Genomic DNA, 17,331 nt, shown 5'->3' with positions numbered 1-17,331 from the left:
TCTGAATATCCAAAGTAGTGATCTAACTTTTGGATGGGATGTAAAACCATGGCCCTACTTTGTTATTACAAGAAGGTTAATGAGAATAGGTGTGTAAATGCGCTGAACTCTTATCAACTCAATGCTGTGCAGCAGGGCCTGCTGGTGCTGAATGACTGCTGCGAGTCAGGCTGGTGGGGCTGCTGCTTTCCGTTGGGGGTTAAAGTGAGTCAAACCGGCAAAAAAAGTGTTTTGGGATGAATTTAAAAACCTCCCTGTCCCTGCCTTATTAATACGTTATAATATATTTATTAACAACCTGTTAAATACAGTATGCATAATGTATTCCTTGAAATGTAAAGCTTTCTCTGATATTTTTTTTTATTGTATCCCAAGGTACTAGGCGGAGGTGTTAAATACTATCTACAGTAATTTCTTAATTTCCTGAAGTTTCACATTTTGAGAGTACCACCCATATTGTTTTATAATTTGTCAGCTGTAAAGGTCTTAATTTGTTAATTTATTTTACTTTTTTTGGTACATACTGTACAGTATACTGTATAATAATAGGTGCATTGAAAAAAAGACATTGTACACATTGCTTGAAATGAATAATGTTTCTTGGCAGCTATGCTCAGCGTGTTTTTTGCAGCTCAGTAGGTGGGGCTTGCTGTTGCCTTTGCAGGGAGCAGCTTTATCAGGCTCTAACTGATCCATCAGGAACAGTATCGCACTTCACTTGCCTTCAGGTTCTGGAAACCTGGCACGTTCCCTCTTGCTCGTACCAGAAGGCCGCTTCTAACAAGCCAGCTCCTGAAATTTGTCGAAAATGAATCGGTTTTTGTGGTTTGGCAGGGTGACAAATAAAAGCTTCTCTTTAAAACACTGGTTCTTCTCTGTATGCCTTCAAGTTAATGTGTGGCCGGACATTCACCATGTTTCGGACAGGATTGGGATTACAGTAATGGGAGGCAAATGTTACTTTGCAAACAGTTTAGTGCTGGCCATTTTCGTAATACTGTATATTTGGTAGTGCAACATGTTTGTAGGAAAACTCTAGTATAAAGGTATGGTAGAACAAGAGAAGCTTTAGGTATTCTTTGTAGCAGTGTCCTCCTATGTCTCAGAGCAGATTGGTGCACTTACTGTGTGGCGTATTTACTATCATCCAGTAGATCCGTCTCACTTTTTTTCATTAGAATGACTTTGAATTAAATAAGATCAATGGCTGCAATAATGTGTTCAGTGAGTTTAAAAGAAAGCAAGTTTGAAAGAATAACTGTTTATTGTGGGGTACAGCACTTGTAAAATGCAAGTGGACTGAATGCTTTGAAGTTCTCTTCTTTGCCTGGTGCAAAGCAGCTTTTATTCATTGTGTGAACGAGACTGGCGGACCTGAATTTCCATCCATTCTAACCTCTCAGTGTAAGAGGGAATCTCCAGAAATGGGCCTCATAGTTACTTCTCTCCACAGCATGGAGCGTCCTTCTCTGGGATTTGGGACATACTCAGAAGCTGAGTATCCACCATGCCATATATATTAACACATACTGTACTGTTTATAATGTTTCTCATTTCATACTGAACTCTAAAAATAAAAAATAAATAGGACAGTTTAGTTTTGAGTACAAAGTGAAAATGAAAAAGCTTGCTAAATAGGTTTTTGTGATTAGAGTATTCCTGGATGGAAGATATACAGTATAATCAGATTATACCTACAGCTATGTACAGTATATCTTTTATCTGTATCTTATTATATGTATATCTTTTTTCTCTATAATGAAAGAAGGTAATCAATCAAGCTATCAATATTAAAACTGGTTCAGCATTATTAAAATGAGAAAGTGAATTTTCTACATGTATTCTGTCAAAGGGAATTAATTTGTGTTCAGTAAAACACAGAGGCAAAATAAAAGCCTCAGAACTCTAGTCAGTATATTGACTGATTTTTATAGTGCACGAATTATGATCAACCCACTGCATTCATGCATTAATATTGTGCTACTCACAGAACTGTTTCCATCTGCATGGAAGATTAGAATCAGGTATCATCATTTGTCTGTCACTATAAATTATGTCATAGATGTCAAGATTGCTTTTTCTTGGGTATACACTGTAATTGTACCATTGAATTAATGGGCTAGTGTAACTAAAGATAATTTACCTATTAGCTGAACAGTGTTGCTCCATGGCAGTGGATTTAAAGTGCTTGCTACACTACATTGCTATGATTTATATATGGGATGACATTATTGGGATGCAGGCAATGCTTGTAGAATCCAAGTGCTCTTCTCCTGTTCCAAAAGTAAGTTTACCTACATATTTTGCCTCCCACTATTGCAATCAATGCACATTCTCATCCTGCATTTCACAAACTTTCCACTGGCAACCAGAGCCTTTCTGTACAGCTCCTGGCGTTAGCTTTTTATTGACCAAAAGATATATGTTTGATTCCTCTAAAGGAGTTCTTTTTTGACTGTGAATATATGGAAACATAACAGGGAGACCATATTTCATGAGAGTTAAATCTCATTGCATGTAATGGAAATTTGTGGTTAACGTGAGAAAAAGCAGTGTCAGCCATTTTTACTAGACCTCTTTTTGATTTATAGAAATACTTAGTTTATGTGGTCATAGCTAGCCAATCTATTTATGGAAATATGGGAAAAAAACTGATTTTTAAATATGGTGTTTTGATCTTCTATGCCGTGGAAATAGATGGTTTCAAAAACCCTTTTTCTTACCATTAACGCCAAACAGTTTTTTCCATGTTAGCAAAAGTGATATTAAAACATGGAAGCAAAGCTCAGTGATTTATGCATCAAAAAGCAAAAAACAAAATAAAGACATTTTCACAATTTACAGTGCTAAAATACTGGAATTTAATTTGCACAGAGTAAGTTTTTTTTTATAAGTGCAGCTTCAGATTTAAGATACTGATGGGCTGTCTTTGGTGAGCGAATGGAAATGCAAACTATGAAATGTTCAGTGACAGAGCCCCCATGCCAGCATCTCTTATTGACTAGACTAGCAAACTCTGCTCTGTCCTCAGGTTGTCACTAAACCTCGAAGGCTTCCCTTCCAGATATCAGCAGTGAACAGGAACCGAATTTGACAACTATAGGTGTGGGTTTGATGATGCTTAAGGATGGTCATCTATTCTTCCTGAACTTTGTGAACTTCACTGCAGTGTCGATACGGATGTTGAAAAGGAGACATTTGCGTTTCATTTCTGTTAATGCGAAAAAGCATGAAGGAAACTATTCCTACTTTTTTTGTGTAGGTGTTGTTGCTGCCCTGAGCTTTATTGCAATGAGTGAAGCTCTTAGTCGCCAAATCCATTGATGCACTGAACTGTATATTCCAGTTGAATGGTATTAGAACAGCTGCTCCACACTTGAAAATGAGACAAATACAACAGAATTTGCATCAATTGTTAATAAAGGGAAAACGAGAAAAGACAGATGTAGGCAAAGCTGTCCGTTGCTGGTTTTATGACATCCAAGCAGTATTTTGCTCTCACCTTCTGGTGGAAATGTAATTTATATAATAATTTTCAACATGGGAACCAGACTTCTGTTAAATGCTTCCTCCAGGGATTGTTCCTTTTGCGTTCTCTTTGAGATCCAGTGAGTCTAACACGATTAGTAAGTTTATTCCCATTATCAAGACCTTTTACAGTAAGATGAATGTCTTTTTTTAATAAGAACAGTATTTCAGACGCACAATCTTTTAAAACAAACTCAAAGCAGGTTTTTATGTTAAAGGAAGAATTCGGAAGTGTGTGCAGAGAATTTTTAAATTGAAAGGACATGAAAGCTAAAGGCGAAAACTTCATTTTTCGAGCCCTGTTTTTCATTAACTTTTTAATATCACTCTCTGTTTGTACAGTAAATGAGTGAAAACGGTTGTTATTCTTTTTCTTATCAGGACCTTGTGGTTAGCAGAATGTGTGAGGCTAAAATTCACAGCTTATTGTATAACCAATACCTCATTTTGGGAAAATACACAGTCCAGTCTCCGTTCTTCATGGTGAAGGTGAAAGAATTTTCTGTTTCATAGTAACATTAGCAAAATGAAGATGCTGAAGTTCCTGTATGGTGAAGCAGGGGGTAGAGTGTTAATTCAAAGTAAAGTTGTGAGATTGACAAACAAAAATCAGTGCAGCACAATGGGCACAACACACTAAACATTGGAATGGAATACTTGGCTGTATTCTTAATGCAGCTAACATAAAATAAACACCTTAAGAACAAAGCCAGTGTGGTCACAGGGCCCGTATTGAGTGTGTGAACTGTGTTAATTTATTTTAGTATGTTTCTCTTGCAGGATTTCATTGTCTCCTACAGCTTTGTTTTGAGATGATGAAACAACACCAAATTAGCGGTGTGATTTGTCCACACTTTTACAACACATGGTGTCTTGTGATACTTGCGTTTTTTTCTGCATGAGGTTGGTTCTAGATTGTAGTGGTCATGTGCTCAGACCATGATCTTTGGGACTCTGGGTTTGGTTGGTTTATACGGTTCATGAACTTTTCAAGATGGCACAAGGGGTGCTTCCATACAGGAGTATATTAACTGCCTCCTGTGACAGGAGCATGGACATCCAGGTCTTGTGTCATCTTTTGCTGCTGCCCCGTCAGAGATTTATAAAAGGAGGTGCCACTGTGCAGGGTCTTTAAGGTCCTAGGGTGACCTTGGGTTCTGTGAGCATTTGTTCAAAAGCTCTTGATGAGTGTTACTTAAATGTCTTTCTTTTCTACTTAACAAATGTTTAGGGCAACACTGTGGAATTTGATAGTTTAATCCATTCTTAGAACCCACTGAAACCTACTATGATCTTTCCATATAATTAGAACATCTTTTCAGTCCAGTATGCACCTTCTGCCTGTAAATGTACATTTTTCATAGCAAAGAGATCTTGCTTGAAAATTGAGTATGGTGTGCAAAGGAATAAAATTTCACTTTGAGTTCTTTTGTCTTACAGGCTTGCTGCATGGTTTTTGTAGTCTGGCTGAATGCTTAAGGTAAGTCAACCTTTAACCATTCTTTTTCCTTAAACGCAGTGCTCTGAAGCTAGAATAAATTAGGTTGGGTTAAATTGTCACAAGAAAAAATCTGGAGAAAAACACTAATGGGTTAAAAAACGAAACTTATATCAAAATGTACCTGCGGCATATACTATATTATTAATAGTAAATAGTATAACTTGCTATACTATAGTTTTGTCCTGCATTATATTAGCATCATTGCAAAATACAGTATTCACTGTCATTTTGATTTAAAATATGGCCAGCCAACATCTCCTCCCCAGTACCACACTCACACCCCTTAATTGAATTAAACTCTTATTAGTGCGGCTGTTGCTCATTTAAACATAACACATGCTGATACACATCTAGACTTCCATTGCTTTACACATGTGACAGAAACCTACTAAGAACATTCCTGCCCCTACCATGCCGTTTACATTAACCATCTCCAACTGAGATGTTTCTTGGAAAAAATCCTACAGCAGAAAATAGGGGGTAAAGAATTTGTTTGGGTACGAGTAGAAACTGGGAATCCTTCTGGGACCTCCAGCGGCTCTCGTTACTGTCCACAACCCTTGGCTGTCTGAGCCTCAACAATCGTTTATTTTCTGTCTTTCTGGTGCACCACTGCCCAGGGCTGCAGCAGACTCTGAAAGGAAGGGGGCACTGTGAAGGCACAGACGAAACCAAATACACAACGAGCTTGACTTGAATGGGCCCAGTGATCGAGTGAGGCTTGATCTACAGCAAGTGAAATGGGAACCTGAGTATAAACGTGAGGAATAATAAACCCAAAGTGCTCTTAGGAAACACATTTTAAAGGCCCCAGGAACGTAGGTGTCGAGAAGACTGTCAGAACATCCTGCAGTGCCCCTCATGAGTTTCCCTGCATCCTTTCACCCTACCCTTCAAAACCATGTAATTGTGGACTAATAGAGACTGTGTGCTGCATGCAGGCCCCAGTAAAGCCAGCAGAGATAATGATTGATTGATTAGAGAATGACGCGTCGCCAAAATCTCTCCCCAAAAAGACCATTGAAAAAGAAGTTTTTTTTTGGTGGTTTTCCCATTTTTGAAGCAAGAGCATGATTGTTCTCAAGTGCTTTGAAAACTAGGGAGGCCAATAAACAAAATGAAAGAATAGTTTAAGAGTGGTAAGGGTTTTGACAGTGTGTCTTATTACTTAGGAGAACAGAGTTTAAACTTTGTTTTACTGGAATAAACATCTCAAGCTGTCTTTTTTTACTCGTTTACAGTGGATGTTTTTTTCTTTCTGTAAAGGGTGGTAACAAAGAACCATTTGTGTATATGGTATATTTTTCTGAGATCAAATATTTAATAATAATAAGAAGAAAATGTTGGGGTTTGGTCGGTTTCTCTACAAAATCACAAACTTTGTCTTCTGTTTCAATAAAATTTTCAGCACAAAGCAAACCCACAAAGCAAGACACGTTCAGTTATTTTTGCTCCATGATTAGCCTTCATGCTTTTTTACAGCAAATGACTCACAGAAAGAACCAACACCTTCTTTCCTTGGTACTGCTGTTTGCATTGTAAATAGCGCCTTTGTTTAAATCTTTAATAAATCCTCCCATTTATGCCTTGTTTCTGTTTTTTATGTTTTTGACTGTGGCAAGTCCAGACAGCATGTGTCATTTTTTCACAGCGGGTATTTGATGTACAGTAGTTCCCCACATTCCCTGTACACTGAAAGATAGATAATAATTGGTTTTAAGAAATGTTTATTGCAAAGCATCTGAATGCATAACAGCTTTATATTAGCTCTGCCTTAGCTGCAATAAAGTAGACAGTAAAGACATTTTAAAGACAAGTAAGGCAATAAGAAATGCATTAAGAACCCAAAACAAACAGTCCCGGTACTGCAATAAGAATAATTAATCTACAGGTCAGAGATGAACTGCTGGAGATGGAAATGTTACATTTTATGCCTCAAACAGGTCTGGTTTCCGAAACAATCCAAAGCACTAGAGGCTCTGCTTATGCTGAGAATGCTGCCAAGAGGAGCACAGCTTGCTGAGCTGTACCACTTTCCTATTTAACCACTCAGATACCCCCTAAACAATATAACCAGGAAGGACGTTTCATTAGATCTTGATAATAATGGAACAAGACTTTGTTTTTACACTGCTGTGTAATTAGGAAAATATAGTGTTTACTGAGTGCAATAGACTAAATAGTACATCAATTGTATTTTGAATTGCATTCAAAGTTTCAATAGAGGCCAAATGACTCTGCACGAGATATGAAAATGATTAAAAAAAAGATAGGCTTACAAAATGATGATTCGCAATTTAGATTGTCACAGTGCACAATTTTAATTTTACTGTTTTGGTGGGTCTCTACTATTCCTTCTGAGGGCGACTTAAAAGTATTGCTTTATATGCTGCAAATTTGAGTCATAATGTAATGCTTACAATTCTCTATGTGTGTATCTGCAATGACCAGGTGTTAAATTAGATCAATTTAGGAACTGAAAAGGAACTGAGGACAGCAATAGAGTGAATAAGCAGGGGATAAGTCATCTTTCTGGGGTCATGCTAGTTCATCTCAGTACTGAACTGGAAGTACTTTAAGGAGCAAGCCTACAATGTTTCTGTGAACTACTGTATGTATTTAATTCAAGAAGGTTCTAAAGGACTTTTTTCAGAATAAAATAACACGCAGAGTGCAGAGCTGAAGCAGGAATCACAGTAAAGCACAAAGTCTTGAATAATCTTTGATTTGTATCAGTTGATGATTGGCTTGAAGTACTGGTTAGCAAAGTACTGAACCTGAATTCCGACCTACTGTAGAAACTGTATGAAGCTTACCTTTGGCGCTGGTTGTTTCAACACAACATTACTTTGGTGGAATCCACAAAAACCTTTAAATAGCCAAGACACAAAGACAGTGGGAGTGGAACTACTGTCATTGATGTCAGAAGGGACGAACCGTGGAGCGGTTAAGAGCGGAGAAAGACCCTATGTGTAGCGGCGGGACAGGGGTGAGCCCGGGCTCAGCAGTTCAGGAGTCGTATAGAAACCAACGCCCTCAGGTAGCGGATGTGGGGCGACCTGGTGCTAGGCGGGTCTCAGGACATCCAAACGTCAATGCTGAGCGCAGGGGAATGAGTGACCCGGAAATATATAACCCCAGAGAGAGAGACACCGGAAGGACAGCAAAGCAGAAAGAACTAGGGACAGGACAGAGTGGGAGCGCCCTCTGGCTGCAGAGGGTGTGACAGCTACTGCAGGACTCAAAGCAACTTGCAACCAACTAAGAGTGAATTAATAACTGCTAATGTACAATCAATAATCACAATTTACAAAATGTCTTTGATGTTGCATCTCATGCAGAGGACAAGGAGGTTAGAAGGTACTTTTCTCAGGTTATGATGAAAGTGAGAGAATGGGAGAACCTGGAATCTGGTAGCAAACCCTTATTTACCTTATCCACACTTGGCTTTCATTTGAGCAGCACAAAATCCCTCTGCTGGTGTGCTTTTATCTAAAATGAAAGAGGCGTAATGTGTGTAAATCATCTGCTTTTAAATGTATAAGATCCTTTCCAGATCTTTGTGACTCTGAAACTCACCAGGCTGTTAATGCTTTTATCAATTCACAGAATTCTTGCAGGCCATAGATACTAGTGCTTGCATCTTACTTGTCTCTTCCTAGAGTCCCTGGTTTAATTTTATTTGTGGATTGTTCACCAGAAACAAGACTAAGTGGCCCGAGCATTTTTCATTAACATAGAACTTTTTTTTTAAGTTGTCAGGTATGAAGCCAAAATCTACATTTTTTAAAGAAAAAAAACAATAATAAGGTTTGTGCATCCATCAAACTCGCGGTTTCATGCATTCTTATTACCAACCAGTTGCACCTGTGTTGTAGCTCAAAAGAACTTCAAAACTTTCCTTCAAACAGTTTCCATTCTTAGACTCTGGGGAAGCTGAATAATATTAGCACACGTAAAGGCAATCCCTTTCCAGAAAGCAATTTTTCTGTATTATTGTAGACAAGCTTTCTCATAAATCTAGGTTTCTTGGCAGATTGCTTTATTACAAAAAGCTCCTTTGTGACTTTTATGAAATTATTGTTGCGAATTGCAACTGAAACTGAATTTGGGGTCTTGTTTCATCCAGGAAAGCAAACTGTCTTGTGCCCAAAAGCGTTTCTCAAATGTATTATTCATGTAGAGAGGCTCACAGCCAGGAAGGAACAAAAGGCATTTTATTGTACATTTCAACAAATTAATAGACTGGTTATTTTGGACCTCATATATAGAACATGCTGACTTTTTGTACTAACCTTTGTCCATAAGTAGCAGCACAGTTGGTATTTTTCTTATTCTTTCTATGAAGCTATTTAAAGCAACAAAAATCTTTATTGGTAGAGAAATTTACATTTATAGAGTCTCTACCATCAGTTCTGAGTGGATTCTTTTGCATTTGGAATCCTTCCAGAAAGCCCCAGCAGCACAGGCAGCGATAGGGTATTTATTTATTATCAGCACTGGGCAATTAAGCTTCTCCCTTGTGCACATCTTCTTTGCTACATGACAGCCAAATGACTCTGTGGTTAGTGTATCATATTCTGTAACCCAGCAACAAAGTGTAGTGCTGACAGCAGAGTACTGTACAACTTTGTTATCTTCATACAAAATATAGATTTTCACAAATAATGTAAATGTAAATAATGTAAATTTCGGTTTTGTAAAACGGATACACTTTAAAGTGTAAGAAAAAAAAGTTTCATTTAGGGTAAAGTGTTAAAAAAAATTTTGTTAATTCATTTTGAAGCCCACAAGACATCATTGTATTCTCGATGCAACAACTGTTCTGTGTGTGCATTCTTTTTAGTATGGGTGGCAAAACTGCTAGACTATATCTTGCTTATGTGGATTGGGACACCATGACAATAGCCTCTTGGCCATCATATTAAATTTACTGCTTACATCTACTCATCCTGAGAAAAGATATGATAAACATAGTGGAAGCCATTCTGGAGCCTTGGTTGGGTTAGAGGCCTGGGAAAATAGATATTACAAAAGAGCCATCATTACAGGTTTCTATAGCACTTTGTACAGTCTTCTATCCAGGACAAGCTTCTAAGACCTTCGATCAGATGCTGCCAAGTTCTAGTCACCACCTTTTTGGAAGACTGCTGAAGGTTTAACCTCTTGTGGGCCAATATATACTGTAAGTGGAGCACAAGGCAGTGCACTGAGCACTTGGCAGCTCACAGCCCGGGGGGGGACTGTAATTTCACCAAGCAATCCGACACGTTTCATGAAGAAGGAGAAGTTATTAAATTTGTGCTTTATTAAATACCCGAAGGAAACAGCGCTGAAACCTTAGCTGACAAACTCTGAAAAGTTATTAAAGACACCTGTAAGTGGAAAGGCTCCTTGGAGTCTAGAGTTAAGAACCCTGTTCCCTCCACCGTCACCTTCACATCATAGCTTGTTGTGGTGTTCCTCTTCCAGTTGTCACCTCTACAGTCATGACAAAGGCAGTATAATAATAATACGATAAAATCCTTTAGCTGCTCTGAATAGCGCATAATCGGCCGAGATGAGCTGAATGTGACATATTTTCTGTTAGGATAAAAAATAATGTAAACATAAGAGTGTTTTCTTACATAAAGAACTGCCCCATCTTCTACATTGAAAGATAGAAAAAGTCTGAAAATCAGACCACATCAAAGAGAAAAACACAAAATAGCAGTCCTTTTATGAGCAAATGAGTCTAACCGTTTAACACTCTAACAATGGCTAATTTTTCAAAATTAAAAGGAAGGTTTTCACAATATGTACTTAATGTAATTCTTGTGAACCACTTCTAGTCTCGGTTAGCTGCAAGGCTGTCTCTGCTTATTTTATGAACGCAGTTTTTGTGAAGTTGAGTATTTTTGTGAAGGTGTTTATTAAATATGTTTTTTGGAAACTTGGGGTTATATTCCATCCAAAAACTAAACAACTGCAATAAAAAACGGCAAGGCTTTTATGTTCCTATGGCACTGTTGACAGTAAGAAAGGTTATTATGAGTGGACACTATTAATGAGCTCTATTAAAATAATGCTGGCTCCAATGCAATATTTTGTCATTTTATGTAATCTTAATCATGAAGTTAAATTAGCAAGCAATTTGCTCACTGCGGTTGATTCTCACACAAACTTTTTTTGTTGTTAAAGCAACAAAGCATAATGGGGACTTTAGAAAGCCTTCTAAAACTTCCTTTTGAGTGATGACTGCCCTGAGGTGATAAACCTGCCCCAGTGATCTATGGGATTTCACTTTCCTTCTCTGTAGCAGAGGAGGCAGCAAAATAACAATGGACAGGCACTGAGTTAACTGAGTTTAAAGACCTGAAACTCTTAGATTGGAATATCAGTAATGCCTATTAAAGGCAATCAAGTGATGGTGCAGATGTGGCTCAGGGACTAACCAACAACACTTCTTTACAAGGGTATCCATAGCTTTGTGCAGCGATGTGGACTTTTGACATACAATTAAACCTTTTCTAACCTGTGCAGCATCTTTCTGTCGTGCTTGCCCCGGCTGCTGAACTGTGGGGCGGGCTTGTTGTTGTGCCGCAACCAGTGAGTCAGAGTGATGTCATCATCAACCTGTGCCCCTTCTCCAGCTGCCTCAGAAACCGAGCCGCCTGGAGACAGGGAGCACATGTAGTCGTTTTATGGCCACACCTGTTCCAGGTGCTCCTCAGAATAAATATTCGGACCTGCCAGAGCTCAGCGCTGAGCTCCTCCCCTTGTTTCTATTCCATGCATGCTTTGCTGGTTCTCTGACCCCTGCCTTGCCTCCCCATCGTGTCCCTGGATCACCCCCTTGGCGTTGTTTGCCGTGCATCTCTGGCTTTGAACGACTGCGCACTCAGAGCGTACAGTACCTGTCTGCACCTTGTGGTGATCACCTAGTTGACCACAGCACCACATTAGCCTGTGTGAGGGTACTGCAGGCCACCTACTCCCTGATCCCACAGAGGCCTTTAGAGTGTGACATGTGCCCATCCTGGTATGGCCAGCTAGTGCCTCCCTGTGAATTAATGTACTGTACATTTGTTTTGTTTTTCTTTCACCTTGTTTTTCATAAATCAATAAATGCTTCAGGTTCTGCACAGACATGAACCTCTAGTGCCTTATATAGAAAGAAATGCCTTGATCAGAAAGGGTTTTATTTGTTTGCACGCATTGAACTGAGTCATCCATCGCTGAGGCATGGTGGGTGTAAACTTGACAAGTACATTGAAGTGCTCATGTTGATATTTACAGGGGACTTACAGTACAGTATGCATGTCATTGTGCAGCTTTTAAAGTGTTGATTTTATAGTGGTGGTGGGGGGATTTTGTTGGCCTGACAAACTGTGTTTTTACAACTGCACAGTGAAACTTCAGCAAGTGGAAAGATAAGAGCCAATGACCTAATGACTAGAAAACGTTTCACCTGAGGGAGTGTTTAAAAATGTGATTTTAGTCTCATTCCAGGGAAGCCAGGAGAACAGAGAACTACAAGAAAGCTATTTGATTTAATGATGTTATTAATCAGCAGCTGTTCCAGCTTCACAGGTATCATGTGAGATGGACAGGAGGCATGTTTTGAAATTATTAACTCATTGCAGTACTCACGCCTTGGTGCTGTGGATCCTTACTCTGTAAAATTTAAAGTGTGTAGAGGGGGCATACCTAAAAAGATAATAAGAAAAGAGTTGTACTGTGTCATCAGCAAATATGAAAATACACATCTAGAAGCTGCTTCTATTGTGGTGGGGGACTTTAACCACTGCAACCTTAAAAAAGTACTACCAAAGTACTTTCAACACGTCTCCGTTCCCACTAGAGGCACTAACACACTGGATAACAGTTACACCAATAATTAAAGGAGCATAACGCTCTATTTTTATGTGCTGTATTATATAAAAACATACATACAGTATATATAGTAGATCAATATTTGGGGGACTGTGCAGAAAGTGAACATTGTAAATGACAGCTTCCGCATTTTAACAGCAGATGAATGTATACCCATCCCCGAAAAGATGACAAGCTGTTTCTGGATGAGAATTCATGAGGTGACAGCAGTGAATTACAATCACCTCAGACATGGCTGTGTTTTGGCCTCTAACTGCCCTAAGCACTGGTTTCTTGTGTAAGAAGGGATCAAAGCTGATTTATCCTACTTCCAGGTGCTCACCCCTCAGCACTGAAGCCGCTGTCTTGTGATAAGGCTCCTTATTTTGGTAGGCGATAGATCTTGCATCAGGGCCCCCTGCATTGAGAAATATAAGAACTTAAGAAAATTTACAAATGAAAAGAAACATTCTGACCCATATTGCTGATTCGGTCACTGGGAACATGCTGATCAAGGATTTAATTGAGCTATTTCTTTGAAGAATCTACTTCAACAGCATAACTTAGACGTTTGTTGTAGACACAGACTTCCCTTCGGATATGATAGGGTGTCTCCTGTTTCCAGGTCACTTTGCACTTGTAACAATTTACTGTTGAGGAAAAGTGGGATTTAGAACAGTGTGTGGCAGGAGCAATAACAGGCTTTTAACTGGAAAATACCAGTATGCTTTCTGTGCCACCCTTGCACATAAAATACAACTCTTGTTTTTCCCGTTTAATCATCTTCTCATGGCTGAAATAAAAAAAGCACCATTAAAACAATTTGAAAGTCATCACTTGAATTATACTGTACAAGGCTGATCATCATAAATCCTATTTGAAATTCATCACTTGAATTATAGCTGTATGATCAGTGAAAGGAAAAAAAAAAGGAGAATCAATAAAACGTCTACCTAATGAGTGGAAATCATAACATTAATGCCATGAAGTATGTTTTTCTTTGTTAAATGTCTGGCTTTCTCTTTCACAGAATACTCCTGGCCACAGATACAGTATAATGCATACATACAGCACTTATTTTCTCCTGGAGCGCAAAATCTTTCGCACTGCAGAGGACTTCCTCTTTTGCAGTTTTAAGGCATCCGCCTATTACAGACACCACTTCATGAACACGTACACCATAGTTCTCTTTGTAACACAACTTTAAAAGCTGGCAACTACCCTGGCCATACCTTTCAGTTCTTTCAAGAGCCATGAAGTTGTGATGGTGGAAAGTCTCCATGCTGATGTTAGGAAAAAGAGTTTCTGTGACTAATTCTGCACCCTTTAACCATGTCAGTGTTGTGTCTTCTTGCATGAGGCTGCATTAAACAATAAGAGTGTGGAAGCAATTTATTAGGGCCTGTAGACTTGAAACAAAACCCAGTTTCTACGTTATTGGAAAAAAAAAACTGAAAAATATAGACACCATATAATCTTACACTTACATATTTGTGGTCCTTTTTGAGTAGTTGCCCTTTCCTGAAAAAAGCACTGTTACCACACTTACATTGCTCATTGACCCGTGCACTAATATACCAGTATTAGCATGGTCTTGTGAATAAATGTAAAAAGGAAATATCAAAGTACAACCTGATTTTGTTGTACAGATCATTTAAAACGTGCCCCGGTCTTAGTCATATTGTTCAAATCTGTGCATTATGATCATCTTACATTTTAATAGAGCCTTTTGTTCTCGGAACAGCATGCAAACCAGTGATATCAATTCAAACTTTTGTCCGTTCCACAGCCTTCACATCTGAGCAAGTATTTCCTTGTGCACTTTTGTTGCAGAAAGTGCACGAATATTTAATTTCAGTAAATATTAACATGCAGAGAAGGCCAATGAGACTTTTGTGTGCCTTTCAGTACTAAAGCGTGTACAAAAGACACATATTTACCTTTAATTAGAGCAGCTTCAACCAACATATGATATTGAACAGAATGTGGAGCTACTGAAGAAAAGATTTATCAGTAAAAAAAAAGACAGCATTACCAACATATATTTGACAGCAGTCCAATCACTGTCAATAGGAAGATGAAAAAGTAAACTTAGTTTGGAAGAAGAAATGTTTGTCTATCGAGTAGTTTTGATCATACTTGATTGAAAGTGCAATGCTTTGAGAGCTTATGTGCCTTTTTCTCTTCACATGCTGGCTAAAACTCAAAAGTAAGGAGAATTACGTTTTGGTATGGTCTCTTGTAGGTCCCTGTTCCAAAATGCTCCCTAATGTTAAACAAAAGGTCTGCTTGATTGACATTTTCAATGAGTGGTAAAAAAACACCCTGATCTCAGGGCATGTAAGAATCCAGCATGGCAGACTTTCCACCCTCTATTCAATCTAGCCGTGAAGGCAGACTAAACTATTGTCACAAAGTGCCGAAGTTCATTTATTCCTTATGACTGCAATGAGTGTTTTTCCTCAATGGTTTGGTCAGAATCTCGATTGGATCCTGATTAATTTTATAGTAGCATGCATCATAAAAAGCCAAATCTTTGAAGAGGAAGAATGGCTGTAAAACTCAAACTTTTGTGCAGACAACATACTGTAGCATTTCCTTGGCTCCAGTCTGCACTTGTGTGCTCTGTCTCCTTTACCTGAAAACCTGATTTCTCTCTCTTCCTTTAACCTCTGATTACAGAGGAAGTTTGTTGGTAAAGTTGAGAAAGCTATTAGAACTAGCTGGGATGGACCTGAGAACTTATCAGCATACCGTAGACTACTGTGAGGATTCTGTTTAGTTTTAAGAAAGAGCTTAGAGTAAGAGCTTCTACATGATTCAGTTTTTCCATTTTTTTTTCTAATTTAACAATACAAGTTCATGACATTACACGTACGCTGGCAAGCAGGGAATGTAGAGCAAACACATCCCTGAACCAAATCAAAGCAAAAAAAAAAACGTTAAAAAGCCAGTAATATGTCTCGATCCAAACTGAAGCTGTTTTTCATTCAATTACATGTTCCATGTGGCGTTTCCAAGGTTATGATAGGGGTGCTTCCTAAGTGAGTCCATTTTTCATTTTGATCTTCACACACCTCCATTTGTTTTTCATTTTCATGATTTATGTACATACTACCTAATTACATCTGAGGAGAAATAAGTTAGTCAATTATTACTCGAAATTCAATTGAGGATTACTTTGTTATTTGTGTAATTTTATATGGGATGTACAAATGCCCTGCATGTCTGGTGCTCTTGTTCCTGACAGGGTTGTACGCTCTGTTACTTTCATTTTTTTTCGGACTGATGAACAAGATCAAACAAAATATCTTTGGATTATAAAAAAAAACAGTAATTGAGCAAGTACCCTAAGAATCGAGGCAGAAATAAAAATCTTTGGTCTATATGTAAAAACTAAACTTACCTGTATACCTGAAATGCAAAAAGAGTTCTAAAACCTAGGGAGATCATACACAGTGTGCCACTCACCTAGAGCAGGGAGGGGTTCGTAGCGGCGAGGTTTAATAAGCTCCAGTGCTTGAAAGACTACTAGGCAAAATACTGTCCAGCTTCATGAGAGCCGTTTCTACAACAGGGATTGGCAGCTTTGGTACATTCGGCATCCATTCAACGCCAATCCTGAGGTTCAGGCAGGGAGCAGCTTTGGTGTTACAGCTGATGAATCTTTTTTACGTGGCTTCCTGAACAAAATGCGATGTTTGCTCTTTTTCGGCATGGAGTTAGCTTCTGCTCGTTTCTTACTTCAGTCTCAGCCATCTAACCTTACTCACTGACCTTAGTGAATCTCAGTGGTATCACAGATATCTGCGATTGTGATGTCACAGAAATTCTACGATTAAGGTTTGGGACCAGGATTGGGAACCCCTGTTTTAGAACAAAATTATGGAGTGGAATAGGGACGGATGTGCTAAGGTGGTCTGTCCCTGGGCTGAAGTTCTGCACAACAAACAGATGAGCCAGGCGGGTCCTCCTCAGCTATCTCAATGACCTGATCATACGTCTTCCTTTAAGTTCTTTCTCACAAGGTTACAGATGGTACAGTACCAAGCCAAAGGAATACAAAGTTCCCTGAAACAATTAAAAACATCGCCTCTGGTGAAATTCTGCAGATCGTGAAGTCCCCACAGTTTTATTTTTCGTTTAATTAGAATTTTTAAAACAATTCTCAGTGAGGACCTTGTTATAGATTTTCATGCTTTTTTAAAGGATTTGGAGATTTTCTTCTTAGATTAATTGAAGTTGAGTGAAAAGCTTTAATTATTTTCTTTTTTTTGGCATAGCACTTGATGATGTTCTCATCTTAGCATCATATACTCTATATAAACAAGAATGGCAATGGCCAGAATGGTTGCTTACAGCTAGATTTTGATATGACAGATGGACAGAGAGACAGAAACCATCATCCTGTAGGCTCTGTATGCAGTGCACGATATATGGCATGCAAG

At 38.6% G+C, this 17,331-nt stretch overlaps 1 long non-coding RNA gene across 2 annotated transcripts in view; it reads left to right on the top strand.

Annotated features, from left to right (window-relative positions):
• Positions 1-6,612, top strand: part of LOC148644303 (uncharacterized) — an 81,429-nt gene extending 74,817 nt beyond the window's left edge. For both annotated transcript variants that reach the window (XR_015928681.1, XR_015928682.1), the window contains exons 3-4: positions 4,969-5,008; positions 5,650-6,612. This is a non-coding gene — a long non-coding RNA (uncharacterized LOC148644303). The remainder of the gene's footprint in view (positions 1-4,968; positions 5,009-5,649) is intronic.
• Positions 6,613-17,331: the final 10,719 nt, after the last annotated feature.

Source organism: Lepisosteus platostomus, chromosome 20 (assembly GCF_059453375.1).
Source record: "Lepisosteus platostomus isolate fLepPlt1 chromosome 20, fLepPlt1.hap1, whole genome shotgun sequence".
Classification (NCBI taxonomy): Eukaryota; Metazoa; Chordata; class Actinopteri; order Semionotiformes; family Lepisosteidae; genus Lepisosteus; species Lepisosteus platostomus.
Note: the sequence above shows the minus strand (reverse complement) of the source record. Positions and strands in the feature narration are given on the sequence as shown.